Source organism: Salvelinus fontinalis, chromosome 6 (assembly GCF_029448725.1).
Source record: "Salvelinus fontinalis isolate EN_2023a chromosome 6, ASM2944872v1, whole genome shotgun sequence".
Taxonomy (NCBI): domain Eukaryota; kingdom Metazoa; phylum Chordata; class Actinopteri; order Salmoniformes; family Salmonidae; genus Salvelinus; species Salvelinus fontinalis.
Genome location: NC_074670.1, coordinates 44615161 through 44635017, shown reverse-complemented (window position 1 = coordinate 44635017; position 19857 = coordinate 44615161). Strand labels below are relative to the sequence as shown.

The following is a 19857-nucleotide window of genomic DNA, read 5'->3' as shown; positions in this document are numbered from 1 at the left end:
TAACCTTTAATTAACTAGGCAAGTCAGTTAAGAACAAGTTCTTATTTTCAATGACGACCTAGGAACAGTGGGTTAACTTGCCTTGTTCAGGGGCAGAACGATGGATTTTTTACCTTGGGGATTTGATCTTGCAACCTTTCGGTTACTAGTCCAACGCTCTAACCACGAGGCTACCTGGCGCCCCATACTTGACGTCATCCATCCAATATAAGAGCAGGTGCTGTAGCAACAGAGCCGATTAATAAAGGCAATGGTGTGTATAAAAATCAGACAAGGCTCTCCTTAAAATGCTCCTATCCCCGTGGCAAAGTATTTAGAACTAACTTTAGTGCTCTCATTGGCACGTGTCTCTCTTTTAAGAATTTCACCAAATGTACATGTTCATCTCGGACGGCGGACAAATTGATCTGCCGTATAACATACGGAACGCTTTAACATTCCAGATGAACCTATAAACTGGAGATTTGTTCAGTCAAGTCGAGCTCAGACAGAGAACAATCCCTCTCAAGAGGGGAGAGAGAGTCACCCAAGCTTATGCAGGGCCAGGCTCTGGGGAATACATGCGGAAGCACGAGTACTTGGTTCTTGAGTTTGTTTTCTATCTACTGGTTGTCTGAGGCAGACCGCAGCACGACTTTCTGCGTATTTGCCCTGTTCTTTTCTTCTCTCCCAGTCGGTTCAAGGAACTGATTACCCACTGCTGCTGCTCTGCTCTGGTCTTCTCCTCTCTCACTTCTGGAAGTTATTGGGCCAGCAGACTAAAAGTTTAGGTTCCCAAATGTTTCTGTGGTATAAACAATCCCGAGTGGATTTTTAACAGGGATTCTTGTTTCACTGACTACATTCCGGAGTTCATTACACTGACGTATTCAAATCCACCCCAAGAGCACTTACCCCTCCATAGAGAAATCAATATCATAATCAGTTTTTTACATGTTTGTTGTCATTGATTTCCATTAGTCACACGTTGCAAAATAAACACTCCTATTTCTCTTGGACTAAACTCTAGGGGATAGATAAACAGTCTAGCCGCTACCAAATATGTCCACCATTCCAATCCCAAATGTAAAAAAAATAAAAACATTATTTTCCGGAGATCAGAAAAAGTGTGGAGCAAGTTCTTAGAAAACAAAGTACCAAGAAAACAAAGCAGTATTTTCCTCATCACACTCTATTCTGTGGCTACTGTAATTCAAATGCCAACTGACACCTGCTCACTTGGGTTTCTATGATGGTTACAGTTTTTTTACAATCACTTTGGTGCAATTTTCAGAAGTATGTGGTACATTTTCACAACTCTCAGCACAAATGTCAAAACGGATCCTCAAAATGGCTCATGTTTTTTCCTTGACTGAGTACAACGAACAATTCACAAAGTCACTTGTTAACTGTACCAAATAACTCTTTCAATTTCTATACTTATTCAATCTTTCCTGTGGTGGTCCTCATGAGAGCCAGTTTCATTATAGCAATTGATGGTTTTTGCAACTGCACTTGAAGAAACTTTGAAAGTTATTTAAATTTTCCGGCTTGAGTGACCTTCAAGTCTTAAAGTAATGATGGACTGTCGTTTCTCTTTGCTTATTTGAGCTGTTCTTGCCATAATATGGACTTGGTCTTTTACCAAATAGGGCTATCTTCTGTATACCACCCCTACTTTGTCACAACACAACGGATTGGCTCAAATGCATTAAAAAGGAAAACAAATCCACAAATTAATTTTTAACAAGGCACAGCTGTTAATTGAAATGCATTCCAGGTGGCTACCTTATGAAGCTGGTTGAGAGAATGCCAAGAGTGTGCAAAGCTGTCATCAAGGCAAAGGGTGGCTACTTTGAAGAATCCCATCTGTTGGGGACTGTTGGATTGGAATTTAAATGATGCCAGAACACCGGTGAAACAGAAATACAAGCGAGAGGATTGCAAGTGGAGATGTTTTAGTGAATATATGTTACTCTGACCATAGACATGTGTGTGGTGAGCTTCCAGCACCTTTGTGGTGGCACAAGTAGCATTACCTATGTGGGTGCTACACATGGCCGTAACTACATATCAGGACACCGAGGACCGGACCTTTTTCTAATTTGTATAATGTACAGTATATTGTACACAGTAAAGAAAATCAATTGCGGGTCAACATCTAAATATTGCTCACAGCATTGATCAAAGCTCAGAATGCTTATATTTTTGATCTGACTGAATTCTATTTGCGCCTGCCTCTTTGGGAACGAGTGGAATAATTTACAGTGGTTTGTTGTGCTATGTTCGCCTGTATCCCACGGATTTGCCTCCCGCATTTCCCATTTTAGCAGCACATTCAGCACTCTGTCAAACAACTAATTCTCGCGGCGACGTGAAACGAACTACCCCAGCTCGCAGTCAGCTCAATAGGCAACTAGTCTAGAGATGCTGCTGCTCACAGCGTGTTTGTGAGATGCCGTACAAAAGGCAATTTTAAAACCGTCCCGCAACTCCTGCCTTGTCTACAGACATCCCCCCCCAAACAAACAAATACTGACTCTCGGAGAATGAGTGCACAACTGGTAAATAGTCGCTTATAGATATGTCAGTCAGGTGACTATCTGCCGGCAGAGACTTAAATTGCTGTAACATTGAAGGGCTTTGGCTAGTATGACTTAGCCAGCTAGAAGGATGAAGTAAGAAGCTAAAGTTAAACGGAGCCTACCTCAGCAGGAGCAAAGATTACGCTACTAAAATCTCATAATAACTTTGCTTTACAGAGAGTAGGCTACTGAGACTTACAGTGATGTGGCACTCAGTGGGGAGGCTGAGACAGGCTGCAATGCATGCAGGAGGAAGCAGAAGAGACAGAGAGAGAGTGTCGCATCGGTATGAATGATTCGGGAGACAGACGCAGGAATGCGTAATAGTTTTTAAAAAATTGTACCCACATTACGACGTGCGGTGGAAAGGCACGGGGACGAAGACCAAACAAACACTAAACAAAACGCACAGGGTTGAAACCCAAACAAAAGAGTGAGGAGTACCTCAACTATATAACACACGTGCACAATGATTAACACACGGGACGAGACCCGTAATTATCTACGCAAGGGCACGAAAGGGCACAAAAGCCCAAAACACACAGCACAGGTACTCACACGCACAAACGGACATTGTAACAATAACCGACACCCAGTGAAAGCCAAAGGGCACATACAGTATATACAAATACTAATCAGTGGGAATAGGGGACAGGTGTGCGTGATGAAAGTTCCGGAGGGATCCGTGACAGAGAGTGCGGAAGCAAGCGGAGAGAGAGGATAGTACAGTGGTTCCCAAACTTGGGGTCACAGGCCCAATTTGTGATCCCCTGAGAAAATCTGTACTAATCTCATCAAACAAGTCAGGAACTTAAAAAAAAAAAATGAACATATCCACATGGCCTATCTTCCCTAGAGGTCTACATTAAAATCCAATCAAAATGCATACAATACAGTTCTAAAATTGTCATCTTTTTTTTTTTTTTTTGCTGTTGCTACATGTCAGTGTGAATATTTTCTCATATTTCCTCCATTTCAGAGGTATAACATAGCAATTGTATAGATAATAGGCTATGTATTTTTTGTAGATCGACGGAGGTGAATGAACCTACAGCAGCCAAGGTGATAATGTCCTGGGGTTATTTTTGCATGCTTTTGCTGATCACCAAATAGCAAATGACTCTTCGGACCTCACTAAAATTCAAACCCTAGTTAGGGCCCTGGTGCTACACGGTGTTTGTTGAGAGGAGTGGCTAGACAGCTAACCATCAACAAAGCCAGAGAAAGGAGGACGTGAGGGGACAGCGAAATGAGACTCCGAGGCTGCGGACCTGACTGTCTCTCCGACTCTGACTGACCAGCTCCCTCCGAGATCATCAATGCTCCGCTCCCAATACCATTTGATCTGTTTCAACTCCCATATATTCTTTAACTCCCATCCTAACTGACTTGCTGATTTCATTTTAAATAGTTTTTGTTCAAATTACTTGTATGTGCAGTATGCTGCAATTCAGCTTTTGGCTGCCTTGTACTTTTTACTCCATACATTTTCTTTGACACCCAAAGGTACTCGATACCTTTTAAATACTTAACAGGACAGGAACATGGTCCAATTCACGCACCTATTCACGCACAGAACATCCCTGGTCATCCCTACTGCCTCTGATCTGGTGGACTCACAAAACACACATGCTTCGTTTGTAAATGATGTCTGAATGTTGGAGTGTGCCTCTGGCTATCCGTAATTGTAAAAAATAAGAAAATGTTGCCGTCTGGTTTGCTTAATATAAAGAATTTGAAATGATTTACACTTTTACTTTTGATACTTAAATAGATTTGAGTAATTACATTTACTTTTGATACTTAAGTATATTTTAAACAAAATACTTTTAGTCTTTTACTCAAGAAGAATTTTACTGGGTGACTTTTACTTTTACTTGTGTCATTTTCTATTAAGGGATCTTAACTTTTACTCAAGTATGACAATTGGATACTTTTTCCACCACTGCTCACAACCTGCCAGCGGATACAAATGATAAAACAATTGTGCATTGTCAAAAAACTGTATAGAAAATCATATTAGGCATCTGTTATTCTTTCTATTCAGCATTTAAAAAATACACGTTTTTAAATGTATATCTTTTATTGTTTGCTATTGGATTTTTTTTTTTTTTTTTTTTACCTTTATTTAACTAGGCAAGTCAGTTAAGAACAAATTCTTATTTTCAATGACGGCCTAGGAACAGTGGGTTAACTGCCTGTTCAGGGGCAGAATGACAGATTTGTACCTTGTCAGCTTGGGGATTTGAACTTGCAACCTTCCGGTTACTAGTCCAACGCTCTAACCACTAGGCTACGCTGCCGCCCCAAATAACTTTAAAAAATGCTGAGCCTATCATTATCTGATGTATTGGGGCCTAAACAAAATGTGCTCATGGTACAGTATTTTTAAAAAAATCATATTATTTTGCATGAATGACTCAGGGGTGAAGGGTGTGTGAACCCCACAATGAATGCAAAATCAAAGTTTCTGAACATAAGTGTCACACCCTGATCTGTTTCACGTGTCTTTGTGCTTGTCTCCATCCCCCTCCAGGTGTCGCCCATCTTCCCCATTATCCCCAGTGTATTTATACCTGTGTTCTCTGTTTGTCGGTTGCCAGTTCGTTTTGTTTGTCAAGCCTACCAGCGGTTTTCCCCTTGCTCCTTTTTGTTTCTAGTTCCTGCCTGCCGTTCCGTACCTTGTCACACAACACTGGAATATTGACCTCTCCCTGCCCTGACCCTGAGACTGCCTACCGTTCTGTACCTTTTGGACTGATCTGGATTACTGACCTCTGCCTGTCCTTGACCTTTCGTTTTGCCTGCCCCCTGTTCTAGTAATAAACTTTTGTTACTTCGACACTGTCTGCATCTTGGTCTTCCCTAAAATGTGATAATAATATAAGGGGCATTAAAAGTGTAATCAGTTTAGAGTTTTGAAAATATACCACTTAAATCTGAAAAATTTGCCAAAGTGATAGAAAAAAACTGTAATTGACACAATGATATTCATGTGTGACAAGCGTTAATTAGAGGTGTCATACAGGACAGGATATTGTATGTCGACAAGGACCCGAATTCATTATTTTATTTGAGGAAAATTATTTCCAACATTTACAGTAGAACTCAACTTTCTAGCATACAATATCATATTATTTCTTTATGTAAATGTAAATATTATGTTGATTCAGTGTGTGTGTGTGTGTGTGTTTGTGCAAACATCCCAGCTAGCAATCAGGAACCGGCCCAGAAGCGGCCCTCTTCCGGGGGTCCAGAACTGATTGAAATCGGCCCGAAATCGAGTGTCGGACTCGGCCCAGAATCAAAATGAATGACTGCCAAGAATCGTCCCAAGTACATCGGGCCGTTTCTTTCTACTGGAATTCAGCCGACTTTGCAGACATCTTACCAGAACCCCCCCAGAAGCGGCCCGATGCAAATTTAAATAAATGTATACAAAATTACCCGATTTAGTCATTTTAAATATTACTATTATACATTTTATGCATTCAAATTATGTCGGAGGAAACACTGTACACCAGGTGACCGTGTCGGTGTGCATGCACCTGGCCGTGCACAGGAGTCGCTACAGCGCGATGGGACAAGGACATCCCGGCCGGCCAAACCCTCCTCTAACTCGGAGGACGCTGGGCCAATTGTGCGCCGCCTCATGGGTCTCCCGGTCGCGACCGGCACGGGTATCAACCTAGCATCTGTAGCAACGCAGTTCGCACTGCGATGCAGTGTCTTAGACCGCTGCACCACTCGGGAGGCTCCATCCACAAAGTTTTTAACGCTTATCAATTGCCTTGCACAAAGTATCAAAATACTAAAATACTACTTAAACAGGACTCTTGTTTAATTTAAATGTTAATTGCATTTTTTGATCACAGAAACAATGAGAAAATATGGGAAAATAAATAAATAATGAAATGTTCATTATGTAAAGCAGCCTGTGTAATCATCTGCCAGAGAGTAGCCCAATCGGCCCGAGACCCAAGTATTACATTTGCGCCAGATAACACCGGAATCAGCCCGAGCTCAATCCCCGCATCCTAGCCATAAGTAATACAGCCTAAGGCGGCCCAGACTTCACATAACGTCGGCCGAGTGCCTCTCATCTCTCAGCAGGAATCATCCCAGATCCACTGTGCTAGCTGGGATCTTTTAAAATGTGATATTCGTAATAAGGACAGTACCTGAGGTGAATGACAATGTTTGCTTGTCTGAGTTAAAAAAAAAATCCTTGCCAAAAAACACAGAAACCGAAAACATTTTTCTCTCCAAACAGAAAAGCACTCAGGACTAACACAAGACTGATATGAAAGACTGAAAAAATTTTGTCTATTTATTTCTCAGTGCCTGACAAAAACGGTTACTCTACAGGGATGGACATGATATAACTTAATCAATTACTAAAAACAACAAAATGGACCGTTACAGAGTGTCAGTGAAGAACGACTTTCCTAAAAGCTTTAATTGGGTCTTTCTCTTTCTGACATTGTCTTCTCTAATAAATGAGCCATAACTCATTTATAATTTGAAAGCTGTTTTAACAAGCTTTATGGACTGTATGAAATATTTATAAAAAACGTTTCATTTTGTTTTTCAGTTCTCTTATAATCAATGTTCCAGTGACACAGTGGCGAGTGGCTGCAGAGTGGCGAGTGGCGCAACGGTCTAAGGCACTGCATCTCAGTGCTAGAGGCGTCACTACAGACACTGGTCCAATCTCGGGCTGTATCACAACCAGCCGTGATCGGGAGTCCCATAGGGCGGTGCACAATTGGCCCAGCGTCGTCTGGGTTAGAGGAGGGTTTGGCCGTCATTGTAAATTATTTTTTATTTTTTATTAGGCTGTCATTGTAAATAATACTTTTTTTCTTAACTGGCTTGCCTAGTTAAATAAAGGTTTACAAAAATAAAAATAAACACAGTCAGTGCAGGCTCAATTCAGTAATTATAAGCAATATTAGGAACATAAAGTCAACAATTCACAGCAGCACCTTGACCACGCAAAGCACTAGCTCTCTACTGAGGTCTGATCAATAGGAGAAATGGTGATAAACTGCAGAGACATGGAAATCTCTCATTGTTCTCTTGCTGTTAATTTTTCGCTTGCCGTTCATTTCTGGGGTGAGCGCACACTGTCTATAATTACCAACTGGGATGAAAAAAAGTTTTATATGCAGCTTTCACGTTCCACTCTTTTCACCAATACCATTATTTAGGTTCTAGATACATTGTGGAAAGAATGGCCATTCAGAAAGTCATGACAATGCATTCTTATGACAAACTGTGTATGACGACAGCAATCACATACTGTACTTCCTCATTACATCCATGTACTAATTTCTACAAAGTGGACATGTGCAGTAGTAAGTCCTCTACCTATCAAAAATACATTTGATAAAGTTTGATACTGTACGTTTCCACTGAGACCTGTAATTGAACAGAGAGGTATTCCCCTCTGTTTAACTGATGGGACGGTGTGAGTCTGTGCCGTGCTGGGCCGTGAGACAGATAGAGGGCTTTCAGAGTATATAGAACTTCTCAGGGAAGGGCGTAAAGTGTACATAGGAATGGAAGCTGTCAGAAAGTTTGTTTTCACATCTAACCTTTAGCTCTTGGGTTTGCTCAGCTCCACAGAGTTCTAATGCGATGTGAAAGTGGAGTCTATTGATCCTCCAACAAGGCCCTCTCCATGCCATGCCATTCATCAGAACACATCCTCTATCTAGTATCTACCACACACCAAACCTGGCACCGCCACTGCCTTATTGACTGGCTGCTGAGTTGTTGCGTAAGCTCACTTTGACCAGCCAGGCAGGCAGGCAGGCAGCTCACATTGGAACAGAGATGAACACATTTCTAGTCGTCACAGCTAATCATCAGAACACACTTGCTTTGCCTTTCCTGCACTCTTGGCTCTCAGCTGTTTACACTTCTTATCTCTGTCTTGCTGGGAGAATCAGCGAACGGGAAATCACCACATGTAATTTATAACACCAGCTTCATCAGAGACCAAGGATTGTTGTGTTTGAAAGACAAACACACACACTGTGCACTGTGCTGCCAGTACCTATGGACAGACAGGTTTAGAGCGCGAGATGCGGGTTGGGAGAGTGTGAGAAAGGGTGGAGGAGGAGGCTTGGAATGAAGTGCTGGTTATCTTGTTATGAAATGCACTATCTGAGTTAGGCCCACAGAATTTTACCTACAGAGGAGCGGCTTCTATGGAGGAACTTTGAATGTCTTTTAACGTCCGAGAGTTGGCTTAATGTTGGACCAGAGCTATTGTTTTATTTTTATTTATTTGTATTCTATTTATTTAAAAATATATATACATATTTTTTTTTAATTTTACCTCCTTTTCTCCACAATTTCGTGGTATCCAATTGTTAGTGGTTACTATCTTGTCGCATCGCTACAACTCCCGTACGGGCTCGGGAGAGACGAAGGTCGAAAGCCATGCGTCCTCCGAAACACAACCCAACCAAGCCGCACTGCTTCTTAACACAGTGCGCATCCAACCCGGAAGCCAGCCGCACCAATGTGTCGAAGGAAACACCGTGCGCCTGGCGACCTGGTTAGCGTGCACTGCGCCCGGCCCGCCACAGGAGTCGCTAGTGCGCGATGAGACAAGGATATCCCTACCGGCCAAACCCTCCCTAACCCGGATGACGCTAGGCCAATTGAGGCAAAGTGGTCTAGGGCACTGCATCGCAGCGCTAGCTGTGCAACCAGAGACTCTGGGTTCGCGCCCAGGCTCTGTCGCAGCCGGCCGCGACCGGGAGGTCCGTGGGGCGACGCACAATTGGCCTAGCATCGTCCGGGTTAGGAAGGGTTTGGCCGTCCGGGTTAGGGAGCATTGCCTTTCAATTATTTAACTTGGGTCAAACGTTTCGGGTAGCCTTCCACAAGCTTCCCACAATAAGTTGGGTGAATCTTGGCCCATTCCTCCTGACAGAGCTGGTGTAACTGAGTCAGGTTTGTAAGGCCTCCTTGCTCGCACAAGCTTTTTCAGTTCTGCCCACACATTTTCTATAGGATTGAGGTCAGGGCTTTGTGATGGCCACTCCAATACCTTGACTTTGTTGTCCTTAAGCCATTTTGCCACAACTTTGGAAGTATGCTTGGGGTCATTGTCCATTTGGAAGACCCATTTGCGACCAAGCTTTAACTTCCTGACTGACGTCTTGAGATGTTGCTTCAATATATCCACATAATTTTCCTACCTCACGATGCCATCTATTTTGTGAGGTGCAACAGTCCCTCCTGCAGAAAAACAACCCCACAACATGAGGCTGACACCTCTGTGCTTCACGGTTGGGATGGTGTTCTACAGCTTGCAAGCCTCCCCCTTTTTCCTCCAAACATAATGATGGTCATTATGGCCAAACAGTTCTATTTTTGTTTCATCAGACCAGAGGACATTTCTCCAAAACATATGAAATTTGTTCCCATGTGCAGTTGCAAACCGTAGTCTAGCTTTTTTATGGCGGTTTTGGAGCAGTGGCTTCTTCCTTGCTGAGCGGGCTCTAAGGTTATGTCGATGTTGGACTCGTTTTACTGTGGATATAGAAGGTCCTTTGCTGTTGTTCTGGGATTGATTTGCACCTTTTGCACCAAAATACGTTCATCTCTAGGAGACAGAACTCGTCTCCTTCCTGAGCGGTATGATGCCTGCATGGTCCCATGGTGTTTATACTTGCGTACTATTGTTTGTACAGATGAACGTGGTACCTTCAGGCATATAGAAATTGCACCCAAAGATGAACCAGAATTGTGGAGGTATACAATAATTTTTCTGAGGTCTTGGCTGATTTCTTTTGATTTTCCCATGATGTCAAGCAAAGAGGCACTGAGTTTGAAGGTAGGCCTTGACATACATCCACAGGTAAACCTCCAATTGACTCAAATGATGTCAATTAGCCTATCAGAAGCTTCTAAAGCCATGACATCATTTTCTGGAATTTTCCAAGCTGTTTAAAGGCACAGTTAACTCCGTGTATGTAAACTTCTGACCCACTGGAATTGAGATACAGTTAATTATAAGAGAAATAATCTGTCTGAAAAACAATTGTTGGAAAAATTACTTGTGTCATGCACAAAGTAGACATCCTAACCGACTTGCCAAAACTATAGCTTGTTAACAAGAAATTTGTGGAGTGGTTGAAAAACTAGTTTTAATGACTCCAACCTAAGTGTATGTAAATTTCCAATTTCAACTGTATGTCTATTAGAGGTCGACCGATTAACCGGCACGGCTGATTAAATAGGGCCGATTTCAAGTTTTCATAACAATCGGTAATCGGAATTTTTGGACGCTGGTTATGGCCGATTACATTGCACTCGATGAGGATACTGAGTGGGAGGCTGACCACCTGTTATGCGAGCGCAGCAAGGAGCCAAGATAAGTTGCTAGCTAGCATTAAACTAGCATTAAACCATCTATATTAACATAATCATAAGTTAACTAAACATGGTTGATGATATTACTAGTTTAACTAGCTTGTCCTGCGTTGCATATAATCAATGCGGTGCCTGTTAATTTATCATCGAATGACAGCCTACTTTGCCAAATGGGTAATGATTTAACAAGCGCATTCGCGAAAATAGCACTGTCGTTGCACCAATGTACCTAACCATAAACATCAATGCCTTTCTTAAAATCAATACAGAAGTATATATTTTTTTTAAACCTGCATATTTAGTTAAAATAAATTAATGTTAACAGGAAATATTAACTCTGGAAATTGTGTCACTTCTCTTGCGTTCTGTGCAAGCAGAGTCAGGGTATAAGCAACATTTTGGGCCGCGTGACTTGTTGCGACCTGTGTGAAGACCATTTCTTCCTAACAAAGACCGTAATTAATTTGCCAGAATTTTACATAATTATGACATAACATTGAAGGTTGTGCAATGTAACTGTCACGACCTTAACCGAGGCAGGCTCTCCTTCCCGTTCGGGTGGCGTTCGGCGGTCGTCGTCACCGGCCTACTAGCTGCCACTGACTCTTTTTCCTCCCCCTCCTTAATTGTTTATTTGTATCACCTGGGGTCAGTTAGTTGTTAATTAGTGTGGCTTTATTAGCCAGCCAGCCCGTAGGCTTCTTTCTGCGGGATTGTTATATTGTAGCTTTTGGGATTTCGAGAGTGAGTATTGTTATTGTGGACTGGGTTTGTTTCTCGTGTCGTTGGACCGTTGTGTATGACACCCAGTACGTCCGTGTTGGACATTTTGTTTGCCAGTTGGGCATTAAAGACTCAACATATTGAAGCTCTGCTGTTCCTGCGTCTGACTTCGCACCCCCCTACACCCAGGTCGTTACAGTAACAGCAATATTTAGACTTTGGGATGCCACCTGAACGGTTCCGTATTTCACTGAAAGAATAAACATTTTGTTTTCGAAATGATAGTTTACAGATTTGACCATTTTAATGAGCTATGGCTCGTATTTCTGTGTGTTTATTATATTATAATTAAGTCGATGATTTGATATATTATAGAGCAGTCTGACTGAGCAGTGGTAGGCAGCAGCAGACTCGTAAGCATTCATTCAAATAGCACTTTCCTGCGTTTGCCAGCAGGTCTTAGAAATGCTTGAAGCACAGCGCTATTTATGACTTCAAGCCTATCAACTCCCGAGATTAGGCTGTCAATACAATCGTGCCTATAAGAACATCCAATAGTCAAAGGTATATGAAATACAAATGGTATAGAGAGAAATAGTCCTATAATTCCTATAATAACTACAACCTAACACTTCTTAACTGGGAATATTGAAGACTCATGTTAAAACGAACCACCAGCTTTCATATGTTCTCATGTTCTGAGCAAGGAACTTAAAGGTTAGCTTTTTTACATGGCACATATTGCACTTTTACTTTCTTCTCCAACACTGTGTTTTTGCATTATTTAAACCAAATTGAACATGTTTCATTATTTATTTGAAACTAAATTAATTTTATTTTTGTATTATATTAAGTGTTCATTCAGTATTGTTGTAATTGTCATTATTACAAATATATATATAAAAATCGGCCGATTAATCGGTATCGGCTTTTTTGGTCCTCCAATAATCGGTATCGGCGTTGAAAAATCATAATCGGTCGACCTCTAATGTCTATGTCCTGGAAAATGTTCTTGTTACTTACAACCTCATGCTAATCGCATTAGCCTATGTTAGCTCAACCGTGCCGCAGGGGACCCACCAATCCTGAAGATACAATAAAACTGGCCTTCTTTAGACTAGTTGAGTATCTGGAGCATTAGCATTTGTGGGTTCGATTACATGCTCAAAATGGCCAGAAACAAAGAACTTTCTTCTGAAATTCATCAGTCTATACTTGTTCTGGGAAATGAAGGCAATGCGAGAAATTGCCAAGAAACTGAAGATCTCGTGCAACGCTGTGTACTACTCCCTTCACAGAACAGCAAGCTGGCTCTAACCGGAATAGAAAGAGGAGTGGCAGGCCATTGGCACACAGGAGTGACGGTTGCACTCCTGGTTGCACTCGGGCCACTGATAATTGGCGTCTGTGCGCCTACGTAGATATTCCATTAAAAATCTGCTGTTTCCAGCTACAATAGTCATTTAACTCTTCTTGAACTGCACTGTTAAGGGCATGTAAGTAAGCATTTCACGGTAAGGTCTACACTTGTTGTATTCGGCGCATGTGACAAATAAAGTTTGATTTGATTAGATTCAACTGGATTTTTTTCCTTTATATTTTCCAAATATATATATTTTTTATAATAATAATAAGTGTTGATTTCCTATGTCTTCATACCCCTGAGTTAATACTTGGTGGAAGCACCTTTGGCAGCCATTACAGCTGTGAATATTTTTTTATAAGATTCTATCAACTTTGCACAACTCTTAGGGCAACATACATTATATCCATTGTTTTTGTAAAAATTGCTCAAGCTCAGTAGATATTTGTTGGGAATGATTGAGGGACAGCAATATTCAAACCTTGTATCTGACTTTCAAGCAAATTTAAGTCAGGACTGAGACTGGACCACTCAGGAACACTCAACGCCTCTTGGAAAGCCATGCTGGCATTAAAATGTGTGTAATTGTCCCGCTGAAAAATAAAACTGAAATCTGAGGTGGGTTTTCCTCAAATTCTTTACATGGGCTTTGCTCTTTACATATTTATTTTGATCCTGATAAACACCCCAGTCCCTGCCAGTGAAAATCATACCCATAACATGATGCTGCCATCACAATACTTGACAATACAGAGGGTATGTATTGGATTTGACCCAAATCTGTAGTTTTTAACTCACACCAAAGAATTACATTATTTGCCATGTTGTCTTGCAGTTTTACGCTGGGCAAAAATGATAATTGTCAGGGGATACCTTTACATGACACGATTTTGATATTCTAGAGAATACAGACCATTTCCAATGTATATTTGAAGTTTTGTGGATAGGCACCATATCCTGACAAATTTGGAATCCAGATATGTCTTTTAGACATATATGATATTGGGATTACTCCGAATATCACACAAGGACTTTTCCGATGGCCGGATAAGGACTCATTCAATATCTTGAGATATGTGACTCTCATTTTCTCTCTTCAAGTTGACAAATACTGACTGTTTACTCTACATAGCATATCTGTGTTTTCTTAGCACATTGAAGATAGGAAGCTATATTGAGTTCAGATATCCATCTCTTGGCTGACTCGGGAGAGGCGAAGGTTGAGAGCCATGCATCCTCCGAAACACAACCCAGCCAAGCCGCACTGCTTCTTGACACACTGCTTAACCCAGAAGCCAGCCACACCAATGTGGCAGAGGAAACACCATACACCTGGCGACCATGTCAGCGTATATATTTTTCTTTCATGCACATATCATTTAGGGATTCCCTCCGGATATCATACGTAGTATGGCCGGATTTGGACTCATAAGATGTCCTGAGATAGCCCTATGTGGATATACTATTTTTTCTATATGTTGACAAATACTGACAGTAGGCCTTCAAAGTATATTTTCTCATCGTATACTCTTGGCTAAGGTCCATAGCAGGATCGTGATATGCATTTTGATATGCTAAATAAGGGTAATTGCTGATGCATATTTGAGTTTTGAGGACATGCTCAATAATTTGACAAATATTAAATCCCTATCATTCAAACTGACAACTGGAGAAACAAAGAAATGAGAAGCTGTTCAGAAAATACCTCAAAGAAGTTAACGCTAAAGTGAGCAGCTAATTTGACATATGTTTTATTTACCTTAGTAACTTGAATCAAGACTGTTAGCTGGCTAACTTGGCCGGTAGCCAGTAGGATTATGTAGCTAGGCTTGATAGAGGGGGGGGGGGGGGGGGGTTAAAAGCTAACTTGTAATGTTACAAATAACAAAAATTGCCTTCCCTTCAGGATAAAAAAACAAAAAAGCAATCAAGCCTCAAGGTGTCCGCTAACATTTTAAAATGTTTAGGTGTATTTTGTATTACTGGTTAATAATAAGCTAACTAGCTAGCTAGCTAACTAACTAGCAACTTGGCTAGCTACTGTTGACTAACCCCATTCCGTACAAATTTGGCAACCGTGACATTCAAACGAGGCTGCAATGAAAACTAATGGGACTGTAGCGACTGTGTTGGCATCAAAATCTGGGGTGTGAACTACGTTTCTATTCAAGCGTTGATTGACATGGTAATGGCCCGATAGTATTGGAGAAAAGTTGAAAAAAACTGACCACTCTGACGCTGTACGTTAAATTGTGACGTGTCATGATGTAACGTACAGCACACACAATGCAACTCATTCTGTGTCGTACAGCCTCTCACCTCCAGGTGTAGCGCTTCTCTCGCAGATTAAAAACAAGAAAGGGACAGGGTAAGTGGGGGATACCTAGTCAATTATACAACTGAATGTATGCATTTTTTGCGTCATCACTGCAAGCCAACATGACTCTCAAAAGCCACGACAGCTGCTGTTTACTTCTGAAGATAATTTTAGCGCCGCTCTAAAATACGGATTCAAATTCGACACAAACCTTCAAATAGTTATGTAATGACACATTATATAAACTCTTTATAGTGTGATATTTTCATTTTAGAGGTGATAAATTGGACAAATCCGGTGAAAAAAAGCGTTTCCCCACACAGCTTATCTCCCCTTTTCCCTATCACGCAGTACCGTAGGTTTCGCTTCCCCATCCGTCATTTTTAAAAAGACCCGACAGAGCGCATTGCCTTCTTCAATCATGCAGAGACGGGCACCATGAAGGTCATCACTGATTTTGCTGGAAAGGGGAGAAATTGTGCTTTACAATAGTATTCATATTACAGTTGACCTGGAAGTATTATGTTTTTTGGGCACTAGAATAAGGTAAATTGTACGTTACAGCGCAATGTACAAAAGTGCATTAGCTAACTATAGCTAGTTCCAGCCAGTAAATTTTGGTTATGAGTAATGACAATATTTTCTTGCAATATCGATACAATTTTGATTCATGATTTATGCATTGACAGTTTGGAGAGGATCACAGACCAACACTCTACCACCACATTTGGTTTTGACTGTGAGGGACCGCCACTGATGACCCAATCAGCACGCATCGCATCGTCAATGATAACAAACAGGGCAGGCAGGGGTATTCATTTTCTGATAAATAAGTACAATATTGTCCCGCAACGATTGGCCTACATTTCCATCTTTCCAGAAAACATGTGTTGTGATTGGAGCTCTGGATTTGCTATGCTGCATTTTTAAAAACAGAAATAACAGAGGTCTGCTTTGGAAATAGCAACTTGGATTAAATATGACGATGTTTGCCTTTCCGTACCTTGTATAGCCTATTACTGTGTATGGTGCAAATGTATGTTCATGCGAAGAAGCACAATGATTTTCAGCACCTGAACAGATAAAATGATTTGGGTGCTGGACATTTCATGAGTCGGATTTAGCCCATTTTCGATCAGACGAGGATGAAACATTCAAATGTCTATGATTCACATATCATGTAAGAATATCTATTGAAATAATGCATTTTTTGAGAAATACGGATACATAAATGATGAGGTAATGACTACAGATATGATACATTTCTGAAGATATGAATGAGTATAAAGTCTTACCATTTCCGGAGTTAGAATATTCTACAAGTATGTAAGTGAGTGCACACGCATCAGGTGCATGTTTTAAACGTATCTCAAGATATTTACCTGGACTCATACGACAGCTGAGAGACTTCGGAGGTCTGGATTGGATGCGAATAGAAACTAAGGACATTCGTATCTGGAGCATGTCTACTCCTTATATTAAATAAAATGTCAGATATCTGGAAATAAATATTGACAATTTTCACCCAGTGTTACTTAACGTCCTTGTTGCAAACAGAATGTATGATTCGGAGTGTATTTAACACAGGCATACTTCATTTAACTTTATTATACAGGCCAGTAATGTGTAATGAATGTGATATTGTTGATCTTCTGTATTTTCAAGTATTGTGGTGGCAGCATCATGTTATGGGTATGCTTGTCACCGGCAGGATCAAAAGAAAATGATCAAAATAATCAAAAGATCAAAAGAAATATGAAAGGGGCAAAACCCAGGTAAAAGGTTCAAGGAAAACCTGCCATAGTCTTCTGCAAACCTAACCCTGGGATAGAGTTGTAGTCTTAAGCGAGACAATTACAAATGTTGTTATGCCATAGACAAACCAAAATGGCTATCCAAGAGGTGTTGAGTGTTCCTGAGTGGTTTTGTCTCAGTCTGGACTTAAATCTACTTAAAAAATCAATGACAAGGTTTGACTTGCTGTCCATCAATGGTTCCCAACCAAACTGGCTGAGCTTGAGCAATTTTTACCAAAATATGTTGCCCGAAATGTTGTGCAAAGTAAGTAGAATCTTATTCAAAATGATTCACAGCTGTAATGGATACCAAAGGTGCTTCATCCAAGTATTATTTTTGCGCGACCCAACCAAATTCACATAGAAATGTAAGTTATAAATCTGTCCTTCTCATCGAAAGCAAGTCTAAGAAGCGGTAGATCTGTTCTATGTGCACTATTTCTATGCTTCTCGTTCTTAAGTTCCATTTTTGCATCTTTTACTTTTGGTTTTGTACACCAGCTTCAAACAGCTGAAAATACAATATATGCAATAAATGCATTCACAGCGGTTTAGATGGTAGAATGATTCTTTACTCTATAATTGATTATTTTCTCACATAAACTAGAATTTTATCAACCAGGAAATGTCAGAGTGATTTCTGCATAGTGCACCTTTAAATGTTGAATACTTTGTCATTTCACTTTGAAAATATGGAGTAGGTTGGGTAGATCGGTCGGTAAAAAAAAATCGAACGTAATCCTTTTTTAGATTTCATTTTAAGGCCGCAAAATGTGAAAACTGTGAAAGGGGTGTGTAGACTTAGATTAAATATGCATCCAAATAGATAGTGTGACCTTGTGGTGTGAACAAGTGACATTGTGAATGTGTTTGTTGTAATTTTGAAAACATGAGTAATTTTCATGATCTGTTTAGATTTCTGTGCTTAGAGTTATGAAAATATACTTCATATATATATACATATATACTACATACTACAAATATACTACATAAATGTGACAATTGCACCAAAGTGATTGAAAAAAACTGTAACACCATCTTTTACTGCATTCAATTTTTTGATTCTACAAAATGTTTTGCTGTTTTCAAATGAAACAAAATACATTGCTCTTGTTAAAGCTTTTGGAATTGATTTGTATATTAAAAGAAGGTTTAATTATATTGTAATCAGGACTTTATTAGAGACAGGTGAGGTAAGGCACGGCTGGAGTGCCTTTGATCAAGATGCATTGGTTAACCGTGATTGCTCCATCAAATAGCCTGTACGACTAGCGTACATAATGTGCCAGTGTACATTTGTCAGTGTAAATGTCAGATGTAACTTCAATGCAGTGTTCATATGCATAAGTAGACAACCACACTCATACCAATTGGTCATTACATAGTACTGTAGGCAAAATGTGTGTAGTTATTTTGATATTAACTTTCACACTTTGAAACCATGTGAAATGTGACTATTCTAATGATTGATTTTAAGTCGGCTAGCTATGGGCATGCAGTGCTGTTGTAGTCTTTTTTTAATGTAGATAGTTTCCAATATTCCTAGTATACATTTGGTCTGGGGTTGTAATAACTATGATACAAGTGATGGTCTACTGTAAACAACAATCCATAATCCATTGATATTTTTTTTGGTACGCACTAACACATTGTGTCAGTGCTGGATGCCATCTCCAATATACAGTAGTTGGCACAACACGTGTATGAAGAACTGGGGCAACAGAACAGCATGATTCCCAAACAAAGTGGACTTACAACTACTTTTCATCATTAGTGTAAAAGTTCGGGACAACAGCACATATAGTGGCTGTCAGTGTCCTGTCCTCCCTCCTACGATTAACTTCCATAATAATAATATATATAAGTGTCAATTATAAACACGTTATACAATACAAATAAAACTAATTCCACATAAGGGCTCAATTACGATGTACAATAATAATCATTCAGCACACTTACCATTTCCTTGTGGAGACGCTGGGTCCCAAAAACATTTTACGACTCTATATCCCCCTTGAGAAAAATCATATTTTCGACTTGTATCAAAACACAGTTATTAAGTGAACTGTGTGCAATTTATGAGCTGTTCCCGGCGGACATTCACAAAGCGAAATCGTTTTCCATGTATGCTGAGCGCAGTCGGAAGTATGAGCGCAAATGTAAAAGTCTGGACGGAATCATACGCGTGGGTCACCACCGCGCGCTGTTCTGTGATTGAAGTGCTTGGAAAGCACACCCTCGGTATTCCCAGCAAATTGTACCTTCAAGTCCCTCCTCTTTCGCTTGGTGCCTATTTCATGGTAAAATAAGCTCCGTTTAAAATCGGTTGCAATTATCCTCTTTCATTGTCGCTTCAAAATTGTTTGATACACGTAGGCTTGGTGGTAAGTGAAATTCATTGTGAATTGAATTGCTTGAACATGTGGACTTGCAAGACAGATTCCACGAGTGTAAATTGCTCTGTTATGCCATTTTTTTCTGATAATTCGTTATCGAGTATTTTTTCGGTTAAAATATCTTACCATATAGTCTACTACAAATCACTGTGATATGGACTGTTGGCAAAGAAGCCCTTATGTAAAATTTGACAAGATGTATTCTCAAAATAGAAGAGCTCTGGGCAAAATATTATTAAGGGTTTGCAGCCAAGCTGTGAAACCTATTGTTATTCTTATATTATTATGGTCAAATAACTCC

General features: G+C 40.3%; 1 protein-coding gene across 1 annotated transcript in view; it reads right to left on the bottom strand.

Moving 5' to 3' along the window:
- The window catches only part of LOC129857883 (5-hydroxytryptamine receptor 4-like), a 181413-nt gene extending 162055 nt beyond the window's left edge, over positions 1-19358 (bottom strand). The window contains exon 1 of the mRNA XM_055926558.1: positions 19120-19358. The gene's annotated coding sequence lies outside the window, so the exon portion shown is untranslated. The remainder of the gene's footprint in view (positions 1-19119) is intronic.
- Positions 19359-19857: the final 499 nt, after the last annotated feature.